General features: G+C 33.7%; 1 pseudogene across 1 annotated transcript; it reads left to right on the forward strand.

Annotated features, from left to right (window-relative positions):
• Positions 1–19,600: 19,600 nt before the first annotated feature.
• Positions 19,601–22,220, forward strand: LOC149578815 (wall-associated receptor kinase-like 8; annotated as a pseudogene). The gene is made up of 3 exons (XR_016364852.1): positions 19,601–20,565; positions 20,658–20,711; positions 20,792–22,220. The product of XR_016364852.1 is annotated as a wall-associated receptor kinase-like 8 (transcript).
• The last annotated feature ends 3,677 nt before the right edge of the window (positions 22,221–25,897 follow it).

A 25,897-nucleotide genomic window follows, 5' to 3' on the forward strand; every position in this document is an offset into this window, starting at 1 on the left:
GAGGTAAAGCAAAAGATCAAGAATGTGAAAAGACATGATAAAGAAGAAAGCAAAGAAAGATGTGAAAAAAGTTACTTGATATGTCTGCAAAAAAGATGAAGAGAGAGCTCTCCCCATATGTAGAAATGCAAGACTAAGCTAGAAAATGAACCTATAATGCAAGCTAATATGAAAAGTGGTTTACCAGCAAGAAACACATAAAATTTAGACTCTAATTTCATCATTGAACATTTATTTAGTGACATCATGAGATCATACAACCATCACTAGTATAACTATGAGGATATGAATATGATCAATATCAGATAGGTATGTCGAAATCCAATCTAAGCATCAGAGACATGTAAGTTAGGATGAATGGATGATTAGATTCCCTAAGTTTAGTATAGCAAAATTACACTTGTATCAAGGCATAAGTGCTAGGGTAACCACCAAGTGCAGTCTTCCAGAAATAGTCAAGGATGATATGTTTGTAAGTCAAAGTGTCAAATAGGACAAGCTTGAATGCTAGAAAACACCTTTAGACAAACAAAGTATACCCACAAGCAGAAATCAAGAAAACATACCCCATGCCCCTAGTCTTCTAGTCAATGACATCCTCAAAAGACTATTAGGGAGGGAACATATAGAAAACAAATCAACATAGAAAACACACAAAGAAAATAAAGATCAACATAGTTCAGTTATTTAAGTGTTTAAGTGCATGTGTGTAAGTCACTTGGTCATTTTTTCAAGACTTGATTTTGATAGTGAGAAATATTGTGACATCAGAGACTGTAGGTAAACTATTTGAAAATTGTTGAGAAACACTTGATGTCAAGTTGGGGGTAGTGTTGAGAAACATTGTTTTGTGAGTTGCCAAGGAAACCCTTATGCACAAGGAAACCTCAAGTAGGCTAAGTAGTTGTGCCCCTGAGATGAGGCAAAGAAACAATTCCAAGCTAGGAAATGTGTAGTGAAATGGGTGAATGAGACTAATAGACATAGGTGCAAGGGTCTCAAGCAATGCCTGTTTCTAGGTTTTCACCACTTGACAGATTTTTTCAGGACTTTTTTCAATTTTTTTGTATTGTTGAGATTTTTTTATTTTTTTGGTGATACATCAAAGTGCCTATTGCTAATTTTTCACTAAGATGATCATTTTTTCAAGACATTTTCTAATTTTTAGGATTTTTTTCAAGATCAATAAGTATGTACAAGATAGTTCAGTACTGAGCCTTTAAGAATAAAACTTCTTCAAATGTAGGATACTTATAGGCTCTGTGAGTTTTTCACCTTCAAGAGTTGACAATTGATAAGCACCAAACCCAAATACTATTGTGATAATGTACAGGCCTAACCAGTTAGGTTTAAACTTGCCCTTCTACTCTCTATGCTACTAATTTATTGGATTCTCTCTAAGCACAAGTTCACCTACTTGAAACTCATGAGGGTGAATTTTCTTGTTATACTAAGTAGACATGCACTTATGATAAGCCCTAATGTGATCAAAAGCAACCTTATGACACTCATCAAGAGTCTTTAATTCTTGTACTCGCATAGCTCGATGGTCTTCATCAGTTATCAACCCATGTTAAGAGACTCACAAGGAGGGTATCTCAACTTTGAATGGGAGAACAACCTCAGAGCCATAGACTAAAGAAAAGGGTGTGGCCCTTGTAGGAGTATGAATGGTAGTTTTGTAGGCCCAAAGTGCCAGATTTATTTGTTGGTGCCAATCTTTTCTAGAATTGTGAACCATGCAATGTAAGATCTTTAGAAATGTTTTGTTGGAGGCCTCATCTTGGTCATTCCCTTGAGGGTAATAGATAGAGGACCAATGTTGTTTGATTCAAAATTTCTTGCATAGTTGTTTGAGGTCCTTATTCTTGATCTGACCTCTATTATTAGTAACAATGGAGGAAGGAATACCATAACGATAAATGTTGTGGTTCAGTATAAATAGGGCAACATGTTTTCCTATAGTAGTAGAGAGTGCCTCAACCTCGACCCATTTGGTAAAATACTCAATTGTTGTGATGATGAACTTGTGACCACTAGATGAACTTGGAGGAATTTTGCATACCAAGTCAAAGGCCCATTGTTGAAATGGATAGTATGTCATAGAGGGAATCAACTCATGTCCAAGAGCACGAATTAAGTTGCCATGAAGTTGACATTTCTAACAGGACTTGACATAACGAACAACATCGACTTGCATGGCTGGCTAATAATAACCCACCCTAAGCAATTTTCAAGCAAGTGCAAGGCCATTAGAATGTGCCCCACAAATATCGTCGTGGACTTCAACGAGTGCCTTTTTGAACTCTTCTAGTTCTAAACACCTAAGCAACATTCCATCTAGACTCTTTCTATACAAGTCACCAAAGACCAAAGTGTAATGTAAAGCATTGCGGAGGAGTTGGCATTTTTGGTTGTGTGTGAGCATTTCGGGAATAACCTAGTCATGCAGGTAGGAGAAGATAGCCACATAGTGAGAGGAATTGTGACCTACAATAGTGTAGATCACCTAGTTGTCTAAGGAATCATAGGCAGGATGATGTAGTTCTTCCACCAGGAACTCAAATCATGATTCATGTTCTTGTAGTTGGAGGATAGATGCTAGAGTGAGCATAGCATCAACAACATTGTTTTCTACTCTAGGAATTTGCTAGAATGTCACAAAAGTGAAATAGTTCCTTAGAGCATCTATCGACTTCTTGTAAGGGATCAACTTGTCATCCTTTGTTTGATATTCATTGGTCACTTAGTTTATAACAAGTTGAGAATCTCCATAGATGTGCAATTCAGTGATTCTCCATTCAAGGGTCATTTTGATCCCATTTGTTAATGCCTCATATTGTACAATTTTTTTTGTGTAAGGGAATAAGAGTTTGTAGGATTTGGGGATCGTATATCCATGAGGGGAAACAAACAAGGCTCTAGCTCCAGCTTCATTCTATGCATGAGAACTATCAAAGAACATTTTCCAAGTTCTCTCAGTGATGTACATAATTGAGGCATCTGGAAACTCAATTTGCATGGGTGTTGTATCCTCTAGTGGAAAATTAGCCAATTGGTCAGCTATAGCCTATCCTTTGATGGATTTATGTTTGACATACTGAATGTCAAATTCTGAAAGAATCATCATCTATTTAGCTAGATGACCAGTAAGCACAACTTTTCTCAACAAATAGTTCAAAGGATCAATTTTAACAATTAGGTGAACTGTATGTACCGACATGTAATGTCAGAGTTTTTGAGAAGTAAAGACCACTGCAAGACATGCTTTCTTGATACTGGCGTAGTTCATTTCATAAGCAACCAAACTTCAACTGATGTAATATATAGCTCATTCTTTACCAGTCTCATCACTTTGGGCTAATAGTGCTCATGGAGAAGAAGTTGTAGTTGAGATATACAAGATCAAAGGTCTTCCTAGAATAGGTGGCATCAAAACTAGAGGTTTAGCCAAGTAGCCTTTGATTTGGTCTAGACTTTGTTGACATTTTTCATTCTAGATATGAGTAGGGCCTTTATGCAAATTCTTGTTAAAAGATTGAGCTTTATCAACCAATTGAGAAATAAATCTTTTTATGGATTGTAGATGTCCTTGTAGACTTCTAAGTTGACTGATAGTTCTTGGGGGAGCCATTTCCATGTTAGCTTGGACTTTTTTAGGATCAACCTCAATGCCTTTTTCTAAGATAATGTAGCCTAATTATTTTCTAGATGTGACACCAAAGGCGCACTTTTTGGGGTCACCATTTTTGACGAGGCCATCTGTGACAACTTTACCAACCTTAATGAGATCTTGAATTACATCTTTGAGCTTGAAATAGTTTTCAGTGTTGTGACCTTTGTCATGGTGATAACTACAAATATGATCCTCTCTCCACCAAGAAGGTTTAGTGGATGGGTCATAGGGATGAGAATTATCTAGTAAAGTAACCAACTTGTTTGCAATTAAGTTTTTTAAGACCACTTCATAAGGCTCAACCTTTGGTGTATAAACACATCATTTTTTGGTAAACTTAGAGCTTTGGTTATATATTGGTGGTTTGGAACCTTCTTGTTATTTTGAAGCATAGATAGCATTAGAAAGGTTAAATGTAGGTTCCTTGGTCTTATTAGTGTCCATTACTCCATCATTGACAACATACTTGTTTTTATTCAAAGGTTTGCCTTTGTCTTTACCATTTCCATTGTTATTTTTGTCTTTGTTTATAACAATGTCACCCTTTTTGATAGCAACATCCTCAATGCAATATGCACTCTCAACCATGGTGTTGAAGGATGTGAATAACTATTTTCTTAGATCAAAGTATAGCTCAGGTACAAGCGTATTAACAAAAATGTCAAAATTTTCAGCCTCAGGAATTTGTTGAGGGTACCGAGAGTATAAGGATTTCCATTGTTGAAGGTATGTTGCAAAAAGTTCTCCCAATTTTTGTTTGATGTTCAATAAGTCCGGCATAGTTACTAGATGTTGAATGTTGTAGGAGTATTGTTGGATAAAGTGTTGTGCAAGCTCATCAAATGTTTTAAGAGGGGGACTCAATTTTGTGAATCATTCCATGGCTTGCCCTCTTAGAATTCTACGAAATATATGCATAAGAAAGGTGTCTTCATGCATAAAATCCATGCTAATAGCATAAAAATGCCTCACATGATCGTGAGGTTCACCATTTCCATTGTATTTTTCATACTTAGGAATTTCTATATCCTTAGGAAATGGTAGCATGTATAAACTCCTACCAAATGGAAGAGTGCATATTGTTGAGATAATGAGTGTTGCACACATTGCATAATATTGTTATATTTTATTATTTTATTTTATCATGTAATGTTCCACCTAGATGGACATGCAACATAGAAAGATTTCCATGAAATATTCTTGATGAGTTTTATTGTAACATTGTGAAAATATTTCATGTAATTATTTAATATTAGGGAAAAGAATTAAATGTCCAATATTAAATGTGTAGTTAGTGTGTTAGGTAGCACATGGTTTATGTAATACCACTTAGTGGTTTTGTGGGACTTGCTACTATATAAGCAGCCACAAGGGTAGTTTTTGTAGAGTAAGAGTGAAAAAGGCAAGAGTCGAGTGGGACAAGGCTTGACAGGTTAGCCAAAGGAGCATTTGTGAAGGTTGGAAGCATGGCATGGGATGTGTGGATTCATGCTTGTTCACATAGTTTTCTCGGTTGTGGCTATGGCTATGAAGGCTTCCATGGTTGTATTTCAATGGTATTTTTTGCTGAATAATACATGGTGATGGATGCTTTTGGAGGTTGGGTTTTTCCCTCAATGAGGGTTTCCTAGGGTATATCTTGTGTCACAATTTTGTGGGTATGTTGTCTATTCTCTTGTATGTGGATTTTAATTCCATATTTATTTCAGATCTATTATGGGTTATGTGAAAACGGTTATATTCTTTGTTGCCAAGTTTCCTTACAAGTGGTATCAGAGCTATGGTTTTATTATTGTAACCCTAGATTGAATCCATGAGAATGAATGAGAGGATAAAAGAAAATGGCAAGATATATGAATGATTTATTATAGATCTAAGGGCTTTGGGTTTGCTGTTATGATGAGATGTTAAAACATTTGGGCATGTGAAATTGTTGGAGAAAAGGATTTTTCAGATGTTTCATTTAAATGAGGGTTTTAGGAGGGAGCTTGCAGAAATGACCTCCTGGGGAAAAATAGACCTCATCATTGGATCTTGGTCAACATTTCCATAAATTTTGATGTATAATATGCTCTAGTTTGGCCATGTTCAAATTTAATCCCGTCAAAATTTGTGTCGAAAAAAAATAAAAAATGAAAAATCGCAGTGAAAATGGTAAAAAGACTGTCTTAGTAAAATGACCATATCTTTCTCCCAGGATATCAGATTTTAGAGTTCTTATAGGCGTTGGAAAGCTAATTTAGAGCACTAAAATATGGTATAGGTTTTGTTTTGTGATTTTGAGATTTTTTCAGGTTTTAAGAGCCATAAAATTAGATGTTATTTATTTTGAGCATGGATTAGGGCATAACTTGGGCATACAAAATCAGATTTTGGACTTTGAGTAGTCAACGGAAAGCTCTTGGAGAGCTCTACACATTTGTTTAGATTTAGTGCAGGTTTGGCATGATTTATTTGGTGATATATTGATCTGAACAGTTTATAGATATATTTTGACTATGGTAACATTGTGAGTTTATGGCATTGGAGATTTAAGATTTGATGTCATTGTATACTCAGTTCATATTTTAGATTGGTCTCATGACGATATGGTTATCAGTGTTTGGTTTGGATATGTATGATAACTTGTTGGATCTACAAGTTGTGTACTGTTGTGAGCGGTCTATACTTATAGGTTGCATTTATGGCTTGGTAATGGGTTGTCTTTTCCCATTGATCTTTCATTATTGATACATATTTAGATTGGTGGCTTGGATTTGGGTTGGCTATGCCCTAAGTCACATGATTTTTTGATTTATCTTCATGTAGAAGGGATGAGATGTTGTTACCAAGTACAGTCATGGTGGAGGATTGTGGTTGACTATTCTATGTTGACAGGTTGGACACTTTGAGAGACAGATGCTCAATTCATGGATGTGATCATGGTGTCATGGATTTTGGCATGACATGATTGGATATACAGAGGATGAGTTTTTTCATCATGATTTCATGGATAGCTTGGATACACGGTTTAGTGGGAGCTTGTGACAGTGATGAGGTGACAGTGCAGGATTAGTTCCTGATTTGGTTTGGATCTTCATGAAGGAGATGGATTTATGATTCCATAGGTGACTTGGTACCATAATTGAGTGGGATTTTTTGGCATTGATATATTTATTGAGTGTTTGCAAATGTTGGAGGTTTGTCTTAGATCCTGTTGCTGCAGAAGCATCTTTGACATTTGCATGGTACACTTGGTTATTTTCATGGTGTGTGAAGATGGATAGATCTTGAGGACTCATTGAGTTCTTAGTTATCTTCATGGTGTGTGGAGATGATTCTTTATGGTATGTGGAGATGGTTGCATCTTGAGGACTCATAGGGTTCTTGGCAAAGGAGTGGTTTATGCTTTTATTTGGCATGTTATCCTTGGTATGAGGATGGTTTCATTATTATGTCATGGTATACTCTTGATACACATTTAGAGTTGTGACATGTTATAGTATGTTCATGTGGAGCATGTTATCTCTTTGTTTGAGATTTTTAGATCATGTTGTCACGTTTATGTTCTTGAGGCCATGGTTGGAACTTTGACATTGATCTTGGTTTAGTTTTTTGGTATTGAGTACACTAATCATAAGCTAGATACTTCACGATATTGTTATGTTGCATTTTGAGTTGGCATGGATTGATTGGTTACAGATGTTCATGGATACTTAGAGACAGTGGTGATGCTGATTTCTCTTGGATTAGAGAAGTATTTGTTGGGATGGTTGATGGTTTTAACAGGAAGTCCGAGGGGCAGTCACCTGATATGGACTTGAGAGGAGATTTTTTTTAGATGAGTCTTGGTTGGAGACTTGGGTATCTTGATGAGCATTCCCATTCCCCACTCTTAGTCTACTCGGCGGTTTGCTACTTGAGAGGTATAGCCCAGTGTTTTTCTCAGGTGCATTATATTTATCTTTCATGGATATGGATCTTGAGCTACGGTACATGAATTAGTTCTAGAGGGTTCATTTGAGAGATGGTTTAGCATTGGTTATCTGCATGTGCATATGTTGTTATGTTGGTTGAGTTTGGGAGATGGTTTTATATTGGGCATATTCCTTGGATTAGGAATGGTTATTTGTTGGTTTAGGAATGGGTTTATTGAGTTTGATCTTCTTGTGAGAGGCTTACATCCATGATTAGTTATATGGTATGGTTTGGGTGTTGTTGAGGCTTCTTGTTGGGGTTTTATGGAGGAGATCATACTTGCACAATTTAGATCTAGAGGTGTGTGTAGGACATGATACAGGTTATGATTTGCATGGTTTCTCTAGTCTTGGTTACTTTTTGGATGTTCAATTTTTCCTACATTGGATTTGAGATTGGTTAGAGATTGTGATCACTGGTTTGTGCTCATGTATGTCATGTGAGAGATGACATGTTATTTTTTTATCTCTTTCCTCTATTGGTTGTGGAGAATTTGGGAGACCATTGGAGACTTGTTATGAGAGTTATTCTTATAGAATATTAGTTTATGTATTGCGGATGTCCTTGATACTACATGGATTCACTTCTTTGAGATGTGTTGAGTGGATTGGTTATAGATTTGACATTATCTTTTGCAGTGGGAGCTTCTTGGTATATATGTGGCAGGTATTGCTCTTGAGGCTTGTGATTGCAGGTTGTAGATTGGATATGTTGATGATGTGATATTCACTTGGTATATACCTTTTGGAGTTGTGGATAGTTGGATGGGTTTGGCACTTGCTGTGGATGTTATTTCAGCTATGGATATTTTGACAACTACGGATACATGTGATTACCTTTGGATTAGGTTTTTTTTTTGTGCTTGGAATTTTAGTTGGTACAGGATTTTATGATCTTCTAATGTGGTAGGTTGGGTGACTTTCTCTTTGGGTGGCTTCTATCTATGTCCAATGGCAGTGGCATAATAGGAGGTGAGATCATTCATGTTTGAGATGTTGGATACTTTGATTTTGTTGCGGGTACTAAGATGGAGCACTTGGTGTAGTTTGATCCATGATGGTGGATGTGCTACGAGGGATTGTTCCCTTGTTCATTTATGTGGCTACAAATTGACCCTATGCAATGTATACAAAAAGTGGGAGATTGTTGAGATAATGGGTGTTGCACACATTGCATAATATTGTTATATTTTATTATTTTATTTATCATGTAATATTCAAACTAGATGGATGTGTAACATAGAAAGATTCCCATGAAATATTCTTGATGAGTTGTATTGTAACATTGTGAAAATATTCAATGTAATTATTTAATATTAGGGAAAAGAATTAAATGCCCAATATTAAATGTGAGGTCAGTGGGTTAGGTAGCACATGGTTTATGTAATACCACTTAGTGGTTTTGTGGGACTTGTTACTATATAAGCAACCACAAGGGTAGTTGTTGTAGAGTAAGAGTGAAAAAGGCAAGAGTTGAGTGGGACAAGGCTTGATAGGTTAGCCAAGGGAGCATTTGTGAAGGTTGGAAGCATGGCATGGGATGTGTGGATTCATGCTTGTTCACATAGTTTGCTCGGTTGTGGCTATGACTATGAAGGCTTCCATGGTTGTATTGCAATGGTATTTTTTGTTGAATAATACATGGTGATGGATGCTTTTGGAGGTTGGATTTTTTCCTCAACGAGGGTTTCCTAGGGTATATCTTGTGTCACAATTTTGTGGGTATGTTGTCTATTCTCTTGCATGTGGATTTTGATTCCATATTTATTTCAAATCTATTATGGGTTATGTGGAAACGGTTATATTCTTTGTTGCCAAGGTTCCTTACACATATTGATTCAACAAATGAAGTTTTAGGTGGCTCTTTTGAAGTTTGCAATTGCACAAATTTTTTCCTCAATTCTTGTATTTCTTTCCTTTAGATTTTAGCCTTGGTGGGCTCTTGTTTGTAGATTATGTGTTCAACATCAAAACCTTGAATCCCCTTGCTGCCATGTATTGAAAGTATTGGTCTTTCTTTTCCTCTAAAGCTGTACGCATTAGTTTTTGAGCAAAACCATCTTGTTGGAATTTTACAACGTCTTCGCTAGTTACTTCTTCATCACTTTCATGATGGGATTGTCTATGTGGTGAAGGGCATGCACCTGCAGTGACTCTAGGAGTCCTTGGAGGTATGTTGTTGCCATCGTTGCTATCAAAAGGATTTTGAGAGCAAGTTCCCCCATTCTCTTCATGGTGGGCATGATTATCATTTTCAGCTTGTTGATGTTGTTTCTCCCTAGTGTACATTGCTTCCAAGGTCTTTTGATTTTCACACGCTTGTTCTTCTAAGTGGCATTGGACTTCATCGGGGTGCACCATAGTGATCAAACTATTTTCACCCTTAGATGTCTCAAATGGTGTACCAAATGGATTTTCAAAGTTGTAAAGTAGATTATGCTGAATGTTGGTTCTTTGTGTTTGAGTAGAATTAGGGTCTTCCACACAAGATTGTTCGTGAGGGTACCTAGGTGGTGTTTCTAATTGGTTGAAGACAAAAGGGTTATGACTACCATTACCAACTTGAAATCTAGTTGTAATTGGCATGTAAGGATTCATCTTTTCTTAATAGTACAAGAAAGGTGTGTTAGATTTGAAGCTCTTACAATCAAGATTATTCACTTGTCAAAGTATAATGGATGGCTTGTCAAACAGTGCTCAAGAACTTACAACACTGGTGACACAAGTTGAGTGAGTGAGTAAGAAGATTAATAGCGAGTAGCTAATATATAATGGTAACTGGATTTTGACAAGTGATTCATCAATGGTGTTTTGAGACTTACATCTGACAAACTAAACCCATCTTTTCAACTTAGGACAAACTTTAACATACGAATGTGCAATCGAGACTAGGAAAGACTAGAGTGATAGGACCTTAGATCAGATAAACTAGAACACAAACTTAGTTTTGGCAGCAAATAGTCTTAGGGGATACTTTCTCAAAAGCCAAGCAATAGTAGGACAACATAATGTGTCGTACAACATAGTTTAAAATATCTATCGACACTTTTCTCCTGGGTGATAGTTCACACAAGGCGAGGCAATAGATCTTAGTATAGCAAGGTGGTGGACTTAGAAGAACAGGGTGACACAATTTTTGAAAAAGACAGTCGCGTGATATTTATCCAAAGAATAGACAATAAAGTGCCAATTTTGTGTAAAAAGATAGGTTTTTGACTCCAAAAGCTTATGTTTCAATTCAACAATCAGGTAGTTTTTAGATCAATTAGTTTGAGATTTCAGTTTGTGCCGAGTAGCAATAAGGTTTGAAAATAGTAGGGTTTTTTAACATGTCTCAAACAATTGAACAAGATTAAAAACAACCTTGCCAACGCACATTCGTGATATCAGAACAAACTTCCTACCAATGTTACCGAGATATTTGATTTGTAAGAATGTTAACACTGGTCAACACATTTCAAAATAGTAGCCAAGCAATCTACCTTAGAGTCATGGTTCATTACTCAACAACTTGGCCCATGCTTGATGCTCCTTTTCCTCTGACCAAGTGGTTGCCTACAAGAGATATTGGGTTTTTCATGGAAATGCCATAAGAACAACCAATGGAACACATATGGTGAATGTAAAATCTTGGGGTGATCTAGGTAGTCCACTAGGATTGATCCTTGCACCAAGAAGTTGAGTAGAAAAATAGGGTAGCTACTAACTTAGAGTGTTTAGAAAGGGCTTATGTTCATAATGTTCCTCTTGCACCCAATTAAGGGAGACCCCACCTTATGGTGGGTAATAGACCTTGTGGTCACAAGAGCACTTTAAGCGTTCTTTCCTAGTGATCTCCCTATGATATGTTTGAAATTCCATAAGTGATCACACTAAGAAAAGATAAACACTACATCTACTAAGATTTTGTGTCCTTGATAGCCTTGAGTTTATAGCGGGTATTAGCTTGTACCCACTTGGGTCATTCCTCTTAGGTTGACCAAGAGTAGGCCCTCTAAAAGATTCTATACTAAATAAGAAGCAGATCAACTTTTGAAAGTCAAGATTTCTAATTCACCACAAGGGTGAAGAGCATACTGTCCTATTCCAATCATTTCATCCAAACACACCAAGAAGCTTCAATTATCCCCTTGCTTTCAAAATCCAAAGGCAAGTCAAGATTTTTGATTCACCACAAGGGTGAAGATCATACTCTCCTATCACCAAAGAACCCCAATCGCAAGTTTAATGTGCCTACAAAAAATGAACAACTAGTAGATGTCACACATAAAATAAAATAAAGCAAGCAAGTTTGAGTTTTTATGTGTTGGGCAACCCTGCAAACAATTGTCAGTAGCTCTTGTGCATTTGAAGCTTTGACATGTGTTTTTTTTAAGACAATTTAGGCAAATGTTAATGTTTCAAGGTAGCAACCTAAAATCACAACCGTTAGCCCCACAAGTTAGCTTCAAAATGATATGGAATTTGTAAATGAACCTCTATAAAATAGTTTAAAACTTGTAAAAACTATTAAGCAACAAGCAACAACTGAAAATTTGACAAAATCACCCAAACAACAAGAAAATTTAAGTCAGGTGATAGTTTTTGCTGGAGGTTTTTCATGTGATGCTTCTCAGTATATCCATGCAATAGAATATTCCTGTGTGATATTTCTGCCTAAGCCAAGCGATAGAGCTTACTATACTGAGGTGACAGTGTTTAGTATAGTTGTGCGACACTATCTCCAAAATGTATCACCCAAAAGTTATGAGAATTCTTGTACGAAACTTGAAAAATGTCGCCTGAAATTTGTGACTGTAAAAAAAGAGAAGAAAACTTGCAAAGAAAATGCAGAAAATGTAGAAATGCAGCAAAAACAAAAGAAAAACTAAGATGTTCTGCCCCATAGTGGGTGCCAAAAAAGTACACTCAAAAGGTGTCACACTCTAAACCCTTCTATCCAAGGGATTCCATTAGTTTGGAATGCTTGGATGTCAGCTTAGAGCTCCCTATCCACGAAGTGCAAGAGAGTATGTTTCAAGAATAAGACGGCTCTCAAGTGAGCTTTAGAGATACTCTTCTTGCTAGTAAACCATGTAATGGGAGGTTCCAAAGACGAGATGCAAGAATGCAAATGTCCACAAGGAGTTCCTCAAGGATGCAATGTGAGTATGAAGATTAAGCTACATGAATATGCAAAATGCAGCTATTCTAAGCAATGATAAGAGTGTTACAATCCAACTATTATGCTATGTGAGCTAGATTATAGTAAAGGAAACTAAGCTATCATGCAACTATGCTAACATGCCATATGATCTTAAGCTAAATGTGATGGAATGAGAAAACAAAGACAAGAAATGGAAGTTCTCCTCAAAGCTCCAAAGAAACTTGTCAAAAAACCTACAACATAACAATATTCAAATGGTGGATGGATCCTTTCAGGGGAAAAACTCTCTCCCTTTTAAAGTCGTACAGACAATAAAGATCAGGATCAAGATGATGGACGATCAACAGTGGAGTTCAAAAAGAGGAGTGATCCATGTGCACACACAAGTCAACCAATAGAGTATAAGTAGACTTCCCATATAAGATAAAAGTCACAAAGCCTTTTCTTTTAATTTGTAAAATAGAAAAAAGACTTTATATGGGCACTTAAGTGGGTTAAAAGAATGGGGTCTTTTATTTAATTAAAAGGGGACATGTTCTTTTAATCAAATAATGAACTTGAGATAACATAGTCAAACTATAGGTTATAATCAAATTAATTGATTATTAGCAATTTGGTCTAGGTAAATGATTAATTAAATTAGCTAAAATGTTGAGAAGGGGGCTAATAGTCTAGATGACCATTTTTAGGTGATTACATTGTGACATTTCCTACATTTGAAGGGAATACCTTCATAATCAAGAAGTCGAGTCCAAGAACCACTTGAAGAAGCCAACTCCATCATAGTAGGGAGCCCCTTAGAGATATTCATCTCTACAAGGATGCGAACATGCGTTGTTCTATAGGCTGTGGGAGATTAATTCATTGTTGATAATAGCAATCTTTTTTTTTTTTGCTCATCAAGAATGTCTTGTCTATGGATTTGGCATTTTCTGCCTCTATAGTTTTTTGCTTCTCTCTTCTATAACAGGTGTTTGCATGCAGGTGATTCTTAGGAGTTGTGGGGTTGATTGTTCATCAACTTCAACAGGGCACCTATGAAAATTTAACTAATGGTAGAGTAGGAAGTTTATGAAATTCATTGCAAAATGTTTCACAAGAATATAAGAACAAATTGAGAAAGATCGCAAAGAGTCAAATCTTTTTCATTTTGAACAAGATGTTATTTGATGTAGCCTTGCTACAAATGGGGAATACAAAGTAAAATTGGCATATCAAATAAAAGAAGTGCCTCTTGAAAACAAAAAGTGGTCATCAAACTTACTTTGGGGCGAAGTTCCCTTGTCAAAGTAGGAATACTTGCATGGATGGCTATTTAAAATTGAATGCTTATGCCTGATAGATTGGAAAAACTTGGTTTTCTGGGACCTAGTTGTTTCTGCTTGTGCAAAACCAAGGGAGAGAATACATATCATCTTTTGAAAGTATTTTTAAAAGTAAGTTGAATTTACATTGCTCGGTAGCAAACTGTGCTAAAATAGGAGATTCATAGTAGGCCATAGATATGCATAGACTTTATGCAATTCAATGCAACTAAAATAGGGGGAAATGGAGCTTATACTTTCCTATTTATGAATAGGGAGGAATTTTATTGTTCAACAAATCATCACTATACTGAGGAGTATGTACTAAAACTTATAAATTTAAAAATGTTTAGTGGATGCCTCTCTATAATAATAATTTGGCAATTGAATAAGAACATTTCTTTCATTCGATAGTATTTTTAAATGGATGTGACTATCCTCCATATAAAATAGATTGTTGACCAAATTTCAAAAAATGGAAAACACAATGGATTCTCATGAAAATTTCAACTTTTGTTCTTCATTATGTTCATATTTTGTGGTAGAAAATTTTTTTTTCTTGGAAACAAATCATTGTATTTTCACAAATCTTTTTATTTTTTTTTGTCTTTGGTGCATTTTGTCTGCAGACTACTCAATGTCTACTTAAATTTGTTTTGTTCTTGGAGCATTGTCTATTGTTGCAAACTATGGCAACAATGACAGCTATATTCAATATAATACGACAACATGAAAATATTTAACAAAATAATTTGACTTGGAAAATATTTTACAATCAAATGTAAAATTATGATCGCCCTTCTATATGAACAATTTGATTAGAACTTGTTAGAACCATTTCAAATAATTTTTCAATTTTCCAAATGAAATTTACAAGTCAGCATGGCATTTTTGCTTACATGTCCAACAATTGTGGTATAATGATAATGGAAGCCCAATTTTCCAAGGCATTACTTGAGATCAAATCTCCTATCCAAAAAAAAGTAACCTATAGACAAGTAGAAAGACACGAATTAAAATTACTAGGTACATTTGACCGTGTTGCATGCTTACCCTAGTTCAAATATAATGCTTTCAAACCCTAACATTATTAATCTATTCCATATATATTAATTATTAAATGGAGACAAAGAAAACATGAATTTGTGTGGTCCTTGTGAATCCATCAGGATACAATTCTTCAGTATTAATTTTTACTACAACATGCATTTTCATATAAAAATAAGTGCCCATTAAAGCTATAATACTAAAGCTAAACTGAAATTTAAACACATTAAAAGCCATGATAGTAAGATAAAATGAAATTGAAATGATATTAACATACCTTTAGGGAGGAGCCATATAATAGTCCTAGGCTTTTTGCAAAAAATCCAAAAGCCATAATTTGAAATGAAAGCTCTAAACTCTAAAATATGAACTTCTAACCTTGAAAATCTTTACAGATTTAAACCAAAACCATTAACCTTAAAATCTAGATTGAGGCTTCAAAGCCTGATGTATGAACTCCAAAGTCTACAATCTTTTTAGGTTTGAAATCAAAGGCCATAAACGTAAAATCTTTTCTAGCTTGAAATAAGAAGCCACATTCTCTACTTACAGTATTAGAAGCAACACAATTTGAAAGGAAGCTGAATAGTTTTGAAAAGAACTTTCATGAGTGCACCATCTTCCGGAAGTCAAGTGGTTGTGAACACAACTTTTTGTTGGACTAACCACCAAAGTTCCCCTTCAGGATTCGTGACATGGCTTAACCACATCCTATCTTCTATAAGTCTAGTGATTGTATCAGACATTGACAAGTCGATCTTTCGGTACAATGACAATCCTAATTTGTAACAAGATTATCTATATATGTACTTATGTAAAAATATTATATGTACTTCTAAATTTGTAAGTAAAATTTTTTTTTACTTCTCTTTATCTTTCTCATTTTTCATTTGTACATAATTATAGTTTAGATATCATAACTATATAAATATCTTACATAAACAATTATAATAATTCTTTAATCATTCATTCTTTCTTATATTCTATTTTTCACATCATTATAATTAAACATGATTATAAATATAACTTATTATTATTTTTTGATGGGTACAATTTAGTATTATTAGTATTATTATGTATATACAATTTCTATTTCTTTTGATTACTTTTAGACCAAATTAATTTTGATTAACAATAAGATTAATAGTTTAAATAAAATGCAAATATCTAAACTAAAAATTACAATCAACCCCTTTCAAATCTTCTAAACCCCTTCATTACCATTAAGATACTCTCATTCCTTCCATATCCTTCTTTATGCCTTTGCATATAACTTTGATTTTGCACAAAAGAGAGGGACTCGAGCTCAATTAAAGCTCTTGTTAAGTATAATTTATGTGCTGAAATTTTATAGGCTAAGAGTTAACAATTGAGTGGAAGGGGAAAGTCCCCAATAGCCATCATGTGTCCAATAACCTTGACCTTTTTGTCATTTTAACCTCCCAATTAGTAGTATTAAAGTAGCCAAAAATTTGTTTGGGCATAATTTTGATTTAATCTCTTAGGCCCCTTTTGATTGCAAGAATTGGGCAGGAATAGGAAAATCTAAATACCCGCATTTGCCAATTTGACATTTGTTTTCAAAATACAAAATTGGAATTAGAATTCGCCTATCCTAATTTGACCCCAAAATTAGCATAGCGAAATTCCTAAAAAAATATGGAATAAGAATGGCTTATTCTTATTTCAATTTTTAATAAATCCAATTTGATGGGTTGTCGGGTCTGTGACTTTGCTATTTGATTGTATTTTGTCACTCAAATGCATTTTTGGACTATTTTCTCTATTCATCAAAAGATATAAACTAGGTCAACATTATTTAACGTTTAATATGCTTTTTTTTTTTAAATGACAAAAAAGACTAATATCAAATTTGATATCTTTTCTGAACTTTCATAAAATTATTTTTAGAAATAAATCTTGTGTTTAGTCTTATGATTAAAACTATGTTGAAAGATCATTTAAATGTCATATTAATGATCTCGACTTATTTGTATTTTTTATTTTCTTTAATACATTTAAAAATAAAATGATTTTAGTTTTGATCTTATACTCATTAAAATAATTTGATTTAATTTAGAATTAAATTTATAATATACAATATAATATGTCCTTTGAATTTAGATGAATTTCAGAGGTTGTGGTATAACTTTCACTTATAAAGTCAATTTTAAAAATAAAATAAAGGCTAATTAAAATAATTTAACTTTTTAAAAAATTAATACAAAACGAGTTTTTATAAATAAAAAATCTTGTTTGTTTAAAATATTACCAAACTAAATAAAATAATTTAATTATTAAAATTTTAAAACAAAACTTATTCCAATTCCTATTTCAATTGTTGCAACCAAACATAGAATATGTATATTTTGACTCCTCTTCCAGGTCAACCAAATAGGTCCAAATGATATTCCAAAACTTATTTTAAGAATGCACAAATACCAAAAGAGAGCTTATTCACATAGATGAATGCTGCATTTGACAATTCTTGTAGCCAAATGGGCCCTTAAGGATATTGAAACCTTACACACAACACTTGATCCCTAATAGATTTACTTAGAACTATTCAACTTTTAAAAAAAAATTGAATTGTTTAATATTTTTATTGACTAAATCAAAACAATGAATCATGTTGTTTATGCTACTTAGACTCAACCAACAAGCGTCGTCTACCCAGCCCCATCGTTTGGGATGGGTGGATGTCGTTTTCCCTCTCCATGCCATGCCATGATGAGTATGAAGTCTATGAGGGCTAGGCACCGTGTCCGTGGAAAAATGTAAAGGTAGGTTTTTGTTTATGTTTTTTATTTGTAAGTTAGTTTATGTATATTATATTTATAAATTTTTGTAAAAGTTAGTTTAAGTAAGTTAAAGTTATTTATTAATGTTAATAGTCATAAATTTTTGAATTCCAACTTAAGATTAGTTTGGTCATAAATGATTTAGATTAAATATTATTTAAAATATTTTAATTATTTTTCAAAACGTTTTATGAATTTTGATATTTTGATTTATGTAAATATGTCTTCATAAACATTTATATAAATACATAAAACTACTATTAAGATATTTTTATATGTTAATAAAAATGTATATTTAAATTTATTGTATAAATTATTCTTCTAAACATATATGTTTATATTTCTATTTATTTCTAAATATTTTCTTATAAAAAAAAATTAAAATATTTTTAACATAATACGCTTATAAGTGTGATATTGCTATCAAGATACAAGTTCTATTTTAATAAGCATTTTAATAACTTGTTATAATATATTTATTAAAATATTAAAATATTAAATCTTCAAACTTCAAACTTCACAAAATAAACACTTCAATGAAAAAATTTAAAATCTTTTTAATCTTTTATAATTTTAATAATTTTAGAAATATTAATTAGTGAATCGAAATAATACTTTATAGATATTGAAAAAAATAAAAGTAAAAAAAATACGATTGAAATTATCTATAACTATAAATCTAACTTAATTTTTATTGTGATATACTAAACAAAATATTATTAATAGTAACTAAATATATTCCAATTAATTATAATTGAATGTGATTAAAAGTACATTTATGTATAAGTTGAGTTAAAATATAAATATAATATTATTATATACTATTTAATTTCATGTTTAATTTACAATATTAATAACTCTAACTTAATTTATTTTAGTCTCTAACTGTTAATAAATCTAACTATGGCTATAAATTTAACTTAGTTTACAATATTGAACTTGAACCAAAATTGAATCAAACATAAAAATGGGCGCCATGAATAAAAATGAATATCTTTGTTCCCAATGCAATCACACATAAATTAAATTAAATAAATTTTAAAATTATATCACAATGTAATCAACATATAAATTCAAACTTTAATTTATGTTTAAAATATTATTAAAGTTACTTTTTTAAACGAATAATTTTAAATTAATCACATATATTAAAAATAATTAAGATTAACATTCACATAATTTTCACTTAGACATTTTAAATATAATAATTTACAATTAATTTAACTTTAATAAAATATAATATAAATATCAAAATTCTTAAAAGATTTTGAAAAATAATTAAAATATTTTAAATAATATTTATTCTAAATCATTTATGACCAAACTAAGTTGTAATTCAAAAATTTATGACTATTAACATTAATTTAACTTTAACCTACTTAAATAACCTTTACAAAAATCTATAAATATAATATAAATAAACCAACTTACAAATCAGAAACATAAAAACAAAAATCTACCTTTACATTCTTCCACGCGTGCCCCAGCCGGCACGGACTCCATACTCAACATGGAATGACACGGAGCCGTGGCTATACAGCCACGAAAATGCACTTCCTTTACATTACTTTTTCTAACTTCTCCAAAAACGACATCCACCCATCCAAAACAGCGAGAGGGGTTTATGATGACGACTTTTCAATTAACTACGCCGTCCTGAAACTGTCAACGATGCTTCCATTGATGATATGGATTTATACAGAGCTGCAGAGATCATGGCTTGATATCACATTTTGGACACCTCCTGATCCACTGAATTAGTTCTACATGAGGACCTTTACAATTATATGTTTGATTCCTTGGATTTTGCTCTACTTTGCTACTCAGCTCTTGTCAATCAAAGTAGCTAATTGCGTTCAAACATGTTGGAATCTGACTCTACCTTACCCCTTCCATTTAGACCAGAACACTTGTGGTTTGCCAGGTTTTGAAATCACATGCAGAGGAAAATCGAGTTCTAACCCTGGAATCCCCTTTCTTGAAACCCTTTCCGGACCAGTACAGATCCGAAATATATCTGACGACCGCATTCTTGTTGACGTTGCTGCCTTGTACGCTTTGCTATGCAACAGATCGGCTAACTTTACAAGCGTCAAAGGGTTCAATCTTTCTGATGAAGGGCCTTTCAGGATTTCTGAGGCTAATAACTTTTTTGCGGTTGGCTTTAACACTGATGGCATATTTAAAGCGTTTTTGGCCACTGGAACGAAGTCGCATTCTTACACGGGGCATTGCTATTCTACCTGCAATCAGACGCTGACTGTCAAACCATGGGATTGCAAAGACAATAGTTGTTGAAAGATACCCGTCCCTGGAGGTTACACCAGGATTTTAGTCGCTGCAGTTTTCAACACATCCGATGGTGTAGAAAATTGCAGCTGTTCGGCCTCTGCTATAGTTGACCAAGATAGTTTCGGTTCGAATCCCGGGGCAAAGTTCCAACTCCAAGGTGCTCGTTACTCTATGCATTTAGACTGGGCCATTCCAAATAACACTTACTCCTGGGCTAGACTCGGACATATTTCATACCAGTGTGCTCGAAACGCAATCTCCGAAGATAAAGGCTGGGGTTATTTGTGCAAATGCAATGGGAGCTATACGGGAGATGGATACGCCAACGGCACAGGATGTATAGGTATAAATGGGCCTGTTGATCTGTTTCCATCAATTTTGGTTTCTAATTTAGATTATATTCTTATACTCTAATTTTGGTCTCCTCTGTTCCAGAAATCAAGAAGTGCTCGGGTGTTCGTTGCTTTCAAATTGTTTCGGTAATTACAGGTATCTATTTCTCAGCTTTAAACATGTAAATATGTTATTACATTTCCAGCAGTAATGGTTTCCTGTCTTGAGGAATGTAGGGGCATGTGGGTCACTAATAGCTGTGCTAATCCTGGTGGAGGTCTCTTCTGGATTTTGAAGCTGAGAAAATCCAAGCTTGACAAGTAAAAGAACTTCCATAGGAACGGAGGGGATCATCTCAAAAAATTAATTTCATCGCGAGGAGGAGTAGAAAGCATGAGACTCTTCTATTTGAAAGAGATGGAGAAGGCCACAAATAAGTTCTCTCAAAATTTGATCTTGGGAGCTGGTGGATATGGCACCGTTTACAAAGGCACCCCGCACAGTGGACTTGTTGTGGCTGTGAAGAAATCAAAGCAAGTTGATTCCGAAGAAATCGACCAGTTTGTTAATGAAGTTTCCATTTTGAGCCAAGTTAATCACAGAAACGTGGTGAAGTTGCTGGGATGCTGCCTGGAAACTTCGGTTCCCCTGTTGGTTTATGAGTACATTTCGAATGGAACATTGTTCGATCATCTGCACGGCGACAGGCAAGAGCAACAGAAAATTCCATGGGAGCAGCGCCTGCGCATAGCCACTGAGACCGCTGAAGCTTTGTCATACTAGGATTCTGCAGCATCGATACCGATTGTTCACAGAGATGTGAAATCTTCAAACATTCTGCTGGACAAAGATTACAATCCAAAAGTTGCAGACTTTGGGGTTTCTCGTCTGGTGCCGATGGGGCAGACACACATTACTACACTTGTTCAGGGAACTCTGGGTTATTTGGATCCTGAATATTTCCAAACAATTCAGCTTACAGAGAAAAGCGATGTTTACAGTTTTGGGGTGGTTTTGGTGGAGATTTTGACGGGATTGAAACCTGTTTCGTACCAGAGGATGAAGAACGAGAGCAACCTGGCCATACATTTCCTCTCCACTGTGAATACGAGGGGATTCAGGGAAATCATAGATCCCCGTCTTGATGTGGAGGAAGAAGGTAAAAACATGGAGTCGATAAGAAGAGTAGCAGGGCTAGCGACGGAATGCCTGAGCGTGGAAGGGGAGAAGAGGCCTTCGATGAAAGAGGTGGTTCAGGAACTGATGTGGAGTAAAGGCGGCGGAAGACCTCATGCTTGGCTGGCAAATGATGTAGCGGGCAATCCAGAGGAAATGGTGGGGCTGCTAATTGACGATGAAGAAAGGAGGGAGGGAAATAGGGCCGCTTATTCAATACCAGAGCAGTGTAGTTCATCGTTTAGCATTGAAGGGCTTGGAGTCGGCGTTCGAAGTGGCAGATGAGTTGTTTTGGCTCAGCGACCACAATTTGATGGCCCTCATTTGGACGGATAGCACCATGTGGAATTCATCAAGGAATACAAGGATGTCCAAGTATGTCCATAGTATTAAAAGAACGTATGTAAAATAGTGAATGTCATAGATGACTAATATATTGTTCTTCGTAGATAAGTAATTGATGATGAATATATTGTTCTTTGTAGACAAGTAATTTTTTATAAATATTCCAGTATTTGAATTGTTTTAAGAAGTCATCATGTTTAAATAAATGTCTTCAAATGCTTGAATAACTACGAGGAATGTTTACCAAATTGTATCTACATCAATCTTATATCAAATAATTTAATTAAAACAAGAGAATAATGAAAGCAAGGTAAATGATGAATCTCTAGAAAATGTGATCAATGCTATTTTTGTGTGTAAAAATATCACAATTTACTATTGTGCTATAGGCTCTTGCCTAATGCATGTGACATTTTTGACAATATACACATCATTGTCTAATTTCAACCTTTATTTTTTATACAATTTTCTATTTCCAAAACAATTGTTATTCAATAAAAATAATAATTAAAAAAAAAAAAATCTTTCTTTCATAAATTAAAATTTGCATTAAGGTGATATAAATAATAATAATAAGTCAATTTTAACATTTATATTACTAATATGTATATCTTATTTGATAAATAAGTTGAAAGAATAAAAACTGTCAATTTTACAACTTGAATCAGATTTAATCTCAAATTAAAATAAATTGAAACAAGTAAATTGAATTAGAATAAACAAGCAATCAAGTCAAATTTTAATATTGACTTAAAATACTCTCATTTAATCAAATTTAATATTAAACTTAGATAATATGAAGCAAATAAATTGAATTGAAATAGATAAGAGAACAAGTCAAATTTTAACCTTGATGTATGAATTGAATAAAAAAATACATGAATTGATGGTACGAATAGTGTATCAAACATTAGACAAAAATAAAATAATATCTTATCTATTTAATGTAGCATTAAATTCCAAAAAATTGAAATAAACAAATTCAAGTTGTGAATGATAATAGATAGATAAACAAGTCAAAGTTTAACATAAAAAATAAACATTCAAATAATCAATTAACTTAAGACAAAATCTTTTTCCAATATCTTGAAATGTCTACATATGTTATTGTATATTTTTATCTTAACCAATTTATACATTTAAAAAAAATAAAGAAAGAAAGAATGTATGCATGCCATGATATTAAAATTCGGTCCACTGCATAAATAAAACCTAAAAAAAATACTTATGATGAAATTGCCTTCTTTGACATAACAAAGAGGAATTGACATTAAATATTTGAAGGGCGAGTTTTCAATTTAACTATTTTGTGTTCACAATGCCAACAATGCTTCAATCCGCAAGATAAATATATGTACAGTTATGAAGATAATAACATATTACTATATTATAAGCATGGCTGATTCACTAGATTAGATGTATGAGAATAAATTAGTCACATAGCTCAAGTCTACGCAGACCATTTGCTTCCCATCAGCTAGAGATTTAGGGTTGACCTACAATGCCCATTTCAAAAAAATGTTTATAGGGCTAGGCTATAGTTAGCACACAATTGAATCTATTTTTATCCAAGCCTGCATTTATTAGAGCTCAATTTTGAGTTGTTGTCTTCCACTTGGTTTTTTATTTTGTTGTTTCTTTTTTTTAAGATGTTCATGCTGACCTATATAGTACATTCATGGATGATTTTTCTCTACTCTTCGTCTCATCTAATTTTATCACTAAAAGTAGATAAATGCATATGGCCTCAAACATGCGGAAATCTAATATTTTCTTACCCTTTCTGAGTACACAAAAACTTTTGTGGTTTGCCCGGTTTCAAAATTCTTTGCAAAAGAAAATCAAGCTTTGACCTTGGAATCCCCTACCTTCCAACCCTTTCAAAGGAAGCAAAATAAAAAATCTCTCTTACGACCACATGCTAGTTGATGATGCTAGCACGTTTGCTTCTTCATGCAAGAAATATGCTTATATTATGAGCGCCACAATGTTCAACCTTCTTGACGAAGGGCCTTTCAAGATTTCTGAGTTTAATAAGTTCTCTGTTGTTGGTTGCAACACAAAGGCTAATTGGCTAATTGTAGATGCATATGGGCAACACATCCCAGGAAATGCCTTATTCAGCTAATTGTAGATGCAAAGTGAATGGCTTTTGCCAAATTCCAGTTCTACGAGCTTACACAAGAATTAACCTCACTACATGATTCCACTCTTCCTAAGGGCCAAACAATTGTGGCAACTTGGCTTTCACTATAGTCGATAATGATAGTTGGGATTCCATTTCCAATTCAACATTGTTCAGGGATGCAGATTTTTCTTCTAGGGTGGATGACACATGCATTGGGATAAGATGACTTAGCCTTATTATGATTTACCATTTAATTTATTTATTCTTTTTTAGGAAGATATTAAATGAAGACATGATCTTTCACAAAAATGGTCTTGTGAAGAAGAAAATTGAAAGGTTTTTCTTTTTCTTTGGTTTATTCTCTTTGCTTTGTTTTTAAGACAAGAGTTGTGTATAAATGAAGTTTCTAAAATAATTTGTAGATGCATTGAATGCAGACACTTTAGAAACTATTTTCTCTTGTACAAAAACTCTTTAAGTACAAGGCATAATTGTAGAGAATTATGAGACAAAGAAAATTGTTTGAAGAACATCATTATATTGTCCAAATTATTTTGGATTGAGATAACACAATTGATTACTCTTGGAGAGTTGTAGCTTTAGAGATTGTATTCTAATTTTCTTGTTGATAATACAATTGGGTTTGGCTTTGGAGTGGTGGTTTTTTTCCTGAAAGGGTTTACCACGTATATATGGTGTTTATGTGTATATTTCATTTTTTGCATGTGTTTATTTAGTGCAATAGTTTAAGTATTTGCGAGAGAAATTTCAACATCATCTCTCCTATTAGATTTAACATTCGGAAGCATTTCTACACTTTGGCTTCCTTTAAATTAGTATTAGAGCTTGCCCAACTTTGTTATTATTGTTGGATAGACGAGATTTTTGTGCTAATCTAGTTTTAGTGGGAGTTTTGTAGAGGAGTTTTTTTTCATAATCTTATTTCAAGTTAGATATGGAAATAACATCCAATAGAGTAGAGATGGGTAATTTTAATGGCAACAATTTTGAGTTGTGGAAACTTAAAATGGAGGACATGCTTGTAGATAGAGATCAATGGGGTGTGGTTTCTTCAACAAAACCCAAAACTACATTGTAGTTAGAATGGGATAAAATGGATAAAAAAGCCAAATAGGGTTTGATAAGACTCTATTTGGTTGATTTTATACGCTTGAATGTTTATGAAGAAAAAAATGCAGCTATTATTTGGAAGAAGCTTGATGATATTTATCAAGAGAACTCGTTGATTTTTAAGTTATTTTTGAGAAAGAAGTTGTATTCTTTGAGAATAGAGGAAGGATGTTTTGGTGTTTATCACTTGAATGCATTTAATATGCTAATTGCTCAGTTAAATTTTCTTGGTGATAAGATTGATAATCAAGATAAATGCATGTTTCTGTTATGTTCTTTTCTAGACTCATGGGATGACCTTGTTATGGCTATTAGAAGCATACCAACCACTTTCAAATTGGAGGATGTGGTTGGTTCGTTGTTATCTGAAGAGATGAGAAGAAAATCTTCTAAAATGGGTAAGGAGGCCCTAGTTGCTCATGGTAGAACAATGGAGAAAAGAAAGAAAAAGGATAAGAAGGGAAAATCCAAGTCTCTAGGGAGATCAAAGTATCCTAGTAAAAAGTATAAGGTAAAATGTTGGAATTGTGGTAAACCTGGTCATTTTCATAATGATTACAAG

Source organism: Cupressus sempervirens, chromosome 1 (assembly GCF_028749045.1).
Source record: "Cupressus sempervirens isolate cs-2001-9-10 chromosome 1, ASM2874904v1, whole genome shotgun sequence".
NCBI lineage: Eukaryota > Viridiplantae > Streptophyta > Pinopsida > Cupressales > Cupressaceae > Cupressus > Cupressus sempervirens.